Source organism: Physeter macrocephalus, chromosome 15, assembly GCF_002837175.3.
Source record: "Physeter macrocephalus isolate SW-GA chromosome 15, ASM283717v5, whole genome shotgun sequence".
Classification (NCBI taxonomy): Eukaryota; Metazoa; Chordata; class Mammalia; order Artiodactyla; family Physeteridae; genus Physeter; species Physeter macrocephalus.
The window spans coordinates 51,338,056-51,347,094 of record NC_041228.1 but is presented as its reverse complement, the minus strand read 5'-3'; positions in this window follow the sequence as shown (position 1 = coordinate 51,347,094).

Genomic DNA, 9,039 nt, shown 5'->3' with positions numbered 1-9,039 from the left:
AACCCGGTTCCCCTGCATCGGCAGGCGGACGCGCAACCACTGCGCCACCAGGGAAGCCCTGGATTTTATTTTTAATTTTCTGGTTTTTATTTAAATATGAGTGAAATAGTAATATATTACAGTTTATTTCTGCAACATCAGGAATTTTTATTTTTTCAGCTTCCTTTAGGTATACATGACAAATAAAATTGTAAGATATTTAAAGTGTACAATATGATGATTTGACATACATAGACATAGACATTGTGAAAGGATTCTCCCCCATCAGGTTAACACCATTTTTCTTGTGTGTGCGAGAACATTTAAGTTTTACTCTCTTAGCAAACTTCAGTTATACAATAGTGTTATCAACTATATCCACCATGTAATGCATTAGATTCTAAGACCTTATTCATCTTACAGCTGAAGGTTTGCATCTTTTTACCAACCTCTCCCTATTTGTACCACTCCCTGCACTTGGTAATCACTTTCTACTCTCTGCTTCTAATGAGATTGGCTTTTTATTTTTTAGATTCCAAATGTAAGTGAAAATTAAAAGGAAATGTATGGCTAATATTTTAATGATCTTCATGATTAGATATTTTAAAAAATGGTACTGATGAACCTAGTTGCAGGGCAGGAATAAAGACATAGACATAGAGAATGGACTTGAAGAAAATTGGTGGCAGGGGGTAGCTAGGGTGAAGTGAGAGTAGCAATGACATATACACTACAGAATGTAAAATAGTTAGCTAGTGGGAAGCAGCAGCATAGCACAGAGAGATCAGCTCGGTGCTTTGCAATGACCTAGAGGGGTGGGATAGGGAGGATGGGAGGGAGGCTCAAGAGGGAGGGGATATGGGGACATATGTATGCATATGGCTGATTCACTTTGGTGTACAACAGAAACTAACACAGTATTGTGAAGCAGTTATACTCCAATAAAGATCTATTAAAAAATAATATATTTCTTAAGATGTGTGGAGGCATGGAAGGGTGGGTGACCATCAATCCCAGCTCCCAGGGTCCAGATCACATGGTTGTGTGCAAGGATTCACCCTGGTGGTGTGATGAGTGGTTTATATTGAATAAATCTTTCAGAGCCTGAAAGGCTTTTCAGTAGAAAGATCAGAGGAAAGTCATGCAAGATCCACACATACAAATAAATAAACATAAATCGTATCATAAGGAATTAGCAGTTCACAGTTCAACTGTTCCCTGTGCTGGAGGTAATTCTGTGAAATACCAGGATTATCTGAGCCACTGAATTTAACATGAGTTGTTAACAGTGGCTTTAATCATTTGGGTTCAAATAACCCTTTAAGAATCTGAATACTGTGGATACCTTCCATCAGAATAATAGACATTACACATTCACCTAAAAATTTGCATAGTATATGAAAAGACTATGGATCCTGTAAAATTCACTCATGAGCAACCTAGAAGTCTATAGACTCAGATTAAAAACCTCCATTGCATAGGCTGAGGAATGAAAGAAAATGACAGGTTAGAAAGTAATAGATGGGAAAGGATTTTAATTTGATGAATAAAATATAGATACTCATGTACACCTCTCATCTCTTAGAAGGGCATCTTGTTCAGCTGAGCAAGTAACTTTGGGATGGAAACTGTTGCTGTGGTGGAAAGGGCTCCCCTCTTGGCCAGCGAGTTCAGTCATGGCAATCATGGAGATGATGGAGGGACAGGGGTCACAGTCAGTTTGCTCTCATTATAGGCTAAAGCATCTAACTCTACTTAAAACTATTGATGTTCATATCCATCAAATACATTAAATAATGTTACTGGGGCTTTTGCAAGTAAAGTAGGTGAAAACTTTGCAGATAGGTTGAAAATAATTGCTGACCTATAAGTATAATCAACTAAACTAGAATGGACACTAGTTTTCCAGATAAGGAAACTAGTCAGAAGAGCTAAGAGTAGGGGAGCCAAAACTAGGTCTCAAGTGTCCTGTCTCTTCCATTTTATATATATTTTTAATATAAATATATATACATTTCTTCATTGTGGTTTCATTTTTTATTTTCTCTTTAAGTTACAGCCTCCAGTTTGAGACTGAGGTTCTTGTCTGGTCCAAATATGCTCTGTGAAAAATGACAGAAATCCTGTCAAACTAGCTTAAAATACAAAAAGGAAACTTACCATCTCATGCCTTTGGGAATTCGAAGAGCTCATGGAACTGGACCCAGGGCTTCAAAGACTTCATTAAAAATTGTTTCTCTCTCTTCCCCATGTAGGGTCAGAGGTGACCAGCAGCAACCCTGGGTCACATTGCACCAGCTACCCAGCCTAGTGGAAACTGTTCCTCTAGTCCAATAGCAACAAATGTTCTGGATTTGATAGCAATTGACCTGCCAAGGCATTTCTCAGAAATGTTTGAAATTATAATTTTTATTATTCTACTAATATTTGAGAAAAGCATTTTTTAAAAATTTGTTAATTTACTTTTATAAATTACTAGAATAGTAGAAACACTACCTATTTTATCTAATCATTTAATCGTTTAAGCACTGAGCCTTTACTGAGTACCAGGCCATATCATGCCCAGGGTAATTTGGGAAATAATTTTGCCATTGTTGTGCCAAATACGTAAAATTATTTGGAATGCTAGTTATGAAAGCTTTGGTTTATTAAGGTTTTAAATTTAAAATGTTAATAATTGGGACTCCTCTGGTGGTCCAGCAGTAAAGAATCTGCCTTCCAATGCAGGGGACACGGGTTCGATCCCTGGTCAGGGAACTAAGATCCCACATGTCATGGGGCAACTAAGCCCAAATGCCACAACTACTGAGCTCACGCATCTCAAAGAGAGAGCCTGCGTACTGCAAACTACAGAGCCCACACACTTGGGAGCCCACGCACCACAACTAGAGAGAAGCCCACGTGCTGCAATGAAGAGCCCGTGCCACAACGAAAGATCCTGCATGCCTCAACTAAGACCCAACGTAGCCAAAACATTAAAGAAAATAAATAAATAAAAATGTTAATATTTAAGTTATATCATGACATCTTAATCTCCCTCACCCATCATATACAGCCTGTAAGTAAATTCTCCCAATTCTACTAAGAAAAATATTTCTTTAATCCACCACCTAAATCTAATCCCTCATCATCTTTTGTGTAGATTAGGTCCATAAACCTTTAACTGTCTCTAGTCTGTCATTATCCCCACTACAACTGAGAGACCTAAGACCTTATAACCCTTTAAAAAAAGAAAAAAAAAACTCTTCCATTGTTTCTCACTGCACTTGAAATAAAATCAAAACTTTACTACGACCTACAAGGCCCAGAATGGTCAGGCCTTTGCTGCCTTACCAATCTCTTCTCCCATTGTTTTCCTTCTGTCCACTATCCCATGCTCACTGGCCTTCTTTCAGATTTCCAGTACCCTGAACTTGTCCTCATGTGGGGGTTACCATGTTCTTCTCTCTGCATAGAATCTTTTTCCACTGGATTCTCACATGGCTTACTCCTTTCCTTCAGGTTTTAGAATCATATTTTTCCATGTTGCCCAGCTCCAGTGGGCACCTTTCCTAACTTTGGAATTGTGAAAACTACCAGTACACAACCATCATGCATATTCAGCTTCTCAAAGACTTCTTTCAATCTTAAGGAGGTACCTTGTATTGTCTCTCTGAAATCACCCTGTTCATTACCTTGTAAATCTTACCACAATTTGTAACCATAAATGTATTAGTTTGTTTTGTAATGTTGGTCCACCCCCCACCCAACTGTGCTCTGTGAGAGCAGGATATTTATTTTTTTGATCACTGCTGTATACTCGGTATTTGGCACAGAGGCTGGCATAGGGCAGCCCTTAATAGCTATTTGTTTAATGAATGAATGAACAAATTCTTCCACCTGCAAAATTCATAGATTCGAAGCAAGAACTGCTAAAAGACGAACTGAGGCATATTAAAAATTTTAAGAGTTTATTTAAGCAAAATCGATTTCACTTGGGCAGGTCCAAACTGGAAGTAATTAGGCATGCTCCACTGACAGCAGCTAAGGAGAAAGACTTACAGAGAAAAGGCTGAAGCAAAGGAAGGAAATTATTCGAATGGCTATAGCTTATGTTTCTGCCTTGTTTGGGAAAGCTTATTTGGCTATTTGTGATGCGTTGTCCTCAGGTTTTTATTTCTTAACCATGAGGCATTTACACGTCTAAATTTTGGTTTGGTTACAAAGGCTGCTAAGGTATTAGGACCATCTCAGTCTAATGTCCTCCTTGTGTACTTAATTTAATAGTAGGAAAAGCCACAATATAACTAGGCCAGGGATCCATAAATTTCCTTTGGGGCACAGATATTTTCAGTGCCCAGGAAGATAGAAGAGCCAAAACAACTGAGTCTGAAATATTGTCACCTCCTCAATCAGTGAAAACGGAAACACACTCGAAGGTGGTGACCCTGCTGGCTCCTCTGGACCAAAGTGAGATCTTCAGCACATAGCAGGCATCTAACACATATTTGTTGAATGAATAAGCCCATATGCGGGGCAGGTATTGCATCACTATCCACCCCTGACCCTTGCAACAAAAGGGGAAAAACTGACCCAGGATCCACACCAAGCACAGCATGCGCCGAGAGCCAGAGCAGCCAGATTGCCATCTTCGCCTGCAGTCACATTTGGCACAACCACAGCAGAAGCCAATTCAGTTCAATCACAGAAATACACTTCAGCCAAGAACTGCTTAACTAAATGGAGCCTACTTCCTGTGGCTTACAAACACAGGTGTCCACAAAGGACAAACCAGAGGGACAGGGAAATTAACCAAAATTGCTCCCTGGTGTTCTCTGAACACTGCGGTAAATGTGGGTAATTACCCTCAATCCAATTTGCCTGCCTGCTCAAACCTTTAACATCTAACTCGAAACTCACAGGGGTTTACAATACATAAAGAACTGGTTATTTCCCTCATTTATGCAGCATATTAAAAGAGAAAACAATTAGACTGAATTATCAAATGAGGTTTACTCTGCCATGCACTGTGTGATTATTCAACTAATTATGTTATCTCTCTCCTTCAAAGGGTTCAAGGCATGTAGATAACAGCAAAAGCATAGAATATTCCACTTTAGTGATGAAAATTAATGGGTATATTAAGAGGGGAAAAGAATGATATTTAGAAAAAGGAGAGGAATGGAAATTATCTCAAACAGCTGCAGGTGAAGTTTAAGGTTAATTGCAAAGTCCCGACATGACTGAAACGTTACTGAGTGTCTCTCTGCCCACCAGGCACCAAGCCACACCCCATTCATCCCATCAAGAACAGAAAGGCACTCAGAGAAGGCTACTTTCAACTAAAGGAGTAGCTGAGATTTTGGAAATAATTGTTTTGGGGGGGTTCACATTTATTACATACTCTTAGTATAGTTTCCTGATATTAGGTGGTATTTAGGCATCTGTTCCAAACAATTTTCTTTTCTTAAATGTGGAACCTTTGGGGAGAGAAAGAGGGCTGTTCCACAGCCGTCTTCTTCAGGTGTAAGTTAGGTAAACCATGCCCAAGCACAGACTAAAAGCCGCATGATCTCATGTAACCTTATGAAACCTCTGTCCTTATGCAATTCTTTTTCGAGGTGAAGAATGCTGAAAATGCACTCACTCAGGAATAACATTGTGTTTCCTCAATGACACCCGCTCCTCCTAGGTGCTTAAACAATAAATCTGATCTTCCAAACGTTTCTCAAATGTGTCATTCCAAAAGAGACACTCCCCAAATAAACCAGTTCAACAGTCCGAATACTTGAACTTAGTGAAACTTAGGAAGACATGACATACAGGCCTAGTTGAAGGAAAGTAATCAAGATGAAGATATTTTGCACATCCTGTTCATTATTTAGTTGCTTTTCTGACCATCTGTCTGAAGTCCTTTCTCTAGAACTTATTTCACCGTTATGGAGAACTATTTTAAGACAAGGATACCTCAAAGAGCATTATTTGCTCTGATACTATGTGGGAGTGGGTTTTTTTTTTCAAAACAAACAACTTTTTATTGGAGTATAGTTGATTTACAATATTGTGTTAGTTTCAGGTGTACAGCAAAATGATTCCATTATACATGCATATATATATATTTTTTTCAGTTTCTTTTCCCTTATAAGTTATTACAAAATACTGAGTATAGTTTCCTGTGCTGTACAGTAGGTCCTTGTTGGTTATCTATTTTATATGTAGTAGTATGTATATGTTAACCTCAAACTCTTAATTTATCCCTCCTCCCGCCTTCCCCTTTTTTAAAAGTAAGCTTGTTTTCTATGTCTGTGAGTCTATTTCTGTTTTGTAAATAATTGCATATGTAACATTGTTTTTTTTTAGATTCCATATATAAGTGATATCATATGATATTTCTCTTTCTCTGTTGACTTACTTCACTTAGTATGATCATCTCTAGGTCCATCCATGTTGCTGCAAATGACATCATTTCATTCTTTCTTATGGCTAATATTCCATTGTGTATATGTACCACATCTTCTTTATCCATTCCTCTGTTGATGGACATTTAGGTTGCTTCCATGTCTTGGCTATTGTAAATAGTGCTGCATTGAACATTGCGGTGCAGGTTTCTTTTTGAATTATGGTTTTCTTCAGATACACGCCCAGGAATGGGATTGCTGGATCATATGGTAGCTCTATTTTTAGTTTTTTAAGGAACTTCCATACTGTTCTCCATAGTGGTTGTACCAATTTACATTCCCACCAGCTGTGTAGGAGGGTTCCCTTTTCTCCACACCCTCACCAGCATTTGTTATTTGTAGACTCTTTAATGATGGCCATTCTGACCAGTGTGAGGTGATACCTCATTGCAGTTTTGATTTGCATTTTTCTAATAATTAGTGATGTTGAGCACATTTTCATGTGCTTTTTGGCCAACTGTATGTCTTTTTTGGAGAAATGTCTCTTTAGATCTTCTGCCCATTTTTTGATTGTATTGTTTGCCTTTTTTGATATTGAGCTGTATGAGCTATTTGTATATTTTGGAGATCATTCCCTTGTCAGTAGCATCATTGCAAATATTTTCTACCAGTCTGTAGCTTGTCTTTTTGTTTTGTTGATGGTTTCCTTTGCTGTGCAAAAGCTTTTAAGTTTAATTAGGTCAATTATTTATTTTTGTTTTTATTTCCATTACTCTAGGAGACAGATCCAAGAAAATATTGCAGCAATTTATGTCAGAGTGTTCTACCTATGTTTTCCTTTGGGAGTTTTATAGTATTTGGTCTTACAAGTAGATCTTTAATCCATTTTGAGGTTTTTTTTTTTTTTGTACATGGTGTTAAAGAATATTTTAATTTCATTCTTTTATATGTAGCTGTCCAGTTTTCCCAGCTCCACTTGTTGAAGAGGCTGTCTTTTCTCCATTATATAATCTTGTCTCCTTTGTCATAGATTAATTGACCATAAGTGTGTGGGTTTATTTCTGAGCTCTCTATTCTGTTCCATTGATCTATGTGTCTATTTTTGTGTCAGTACCATACTGTTTTGATTACTGTAGCCTTGTAGTATAGTCTGAAGTCAGGGAGCATGATTTCTCCAGCTCCATTCTTCTTTCTCAAGGTTGCTTTTGTTATTCAGGGTCTTTTGTGTTCCCATACAAATTTTAAAATTATTTTTTCTAATTCTGTGAAAAATACCATTGGTATTTTGATAGGGGTTGCATTGAATCTGTAGACTGTCTTGGGTAATATTGTCATTTTAAAAATATTGATTCTTCTAATCTAAGAACATGGTATATCTTTCCATCTCTTTGTGTTTTCTTCAATTTCTTTCATCAGTGTCTTATAGTTTTTAGAGTACAGGTCCTTTGCCTCCTTAGGGAGGTTTATTCCTAGGCATTTTATTCTTTTTTGATGCAATGGTAAATGGGATTGTTTCCTTAGATTCTTTTTCTGATAGTTCGTCGTCAGTGTATAGAAATACAACAGGTTTCTGTGTATTAATTTTGTATCCTACAACTTTACTGAATTCAGTGATGAGCTCTAGTAGTTTTCTGGCAGCAAGCAGTGGGGGTTTAAAAAAACAAAGTTTTAAATGATTTCAGAGGTGAGCTTCATCCTCTATAGTCATCCTTCAAGATAACAGAGAGGGGCCTGTCCTCCGTGGAGGTCCTTCCCTTTTAATATCATTGTGCCATCCTCCAAAATAGAGGTCTTTACTCTGCTACACAGAGCACAGCAGGCAAGAGCCTCATAAATACATGTCTCAATCTTGTTAGGCATCAAACAAACACACTTAGACTCTAAGAAATTAATTGGTTAGAGCAGAAAAGCCTTTGAGTAAACGAGTATGAGATTCATCAATTTGAATATATCTTCCCTAGCTTCCAGAACTTCGTGGCCTTAGGGAAGTTACTGAACTTTTAAGATTGAGTTTCCCCATCTGTGAAAGTGACAGAATTATAACTACTTCTTAAGATTGCTATGGAATTTAGATTAAATAATATGTTTAAATGTTTAGTACACAACCTGGCAAAAAGTAGGAGCTCAGTAAATGTCCTATTCATACCTCCTTTGGACAGACCTGCATTTGAATGACTTGTGCATGTGACTGTCTCAGTCACCAGGTTGAAAGCACCATCTTTTAATTGCTTTTGTGTCTCCATTAGTTCACGACACAATGTTTGCTTAAAATCAATCATACATGCTTTTAAATAAAATCAAACTTTGCTACTGGATATTGACATATACAGATATATGACCAAAATAATTTTACTTAATTCCCAGGTTGGCTGCGGATTAATTAATTCTAATAAGTGAGGACTGTCACCTTCCATATCAGCCTGTACAACACTATATGGTTTCTTGTGTACAGTAATTTCTTCTGGTTCCAGTCCATGGACTCCCTTCCCCAAACTCCTAGAGCAGTTCGTGTTCTGGTCTTGCAATTCCAGTTACTGCTTCCAGCTCTCCTTGCCCTTCGATCTCCAAGTCCTTCACTGCATGTCTGCTGCAATACCACTTAGCCCATAGTCATGTCTCCTATTATGTTTCCTGGGACGCATCGCTCTTCTTTTTTTAGTCTCCTCCCCTCCCCAGGCCTCAA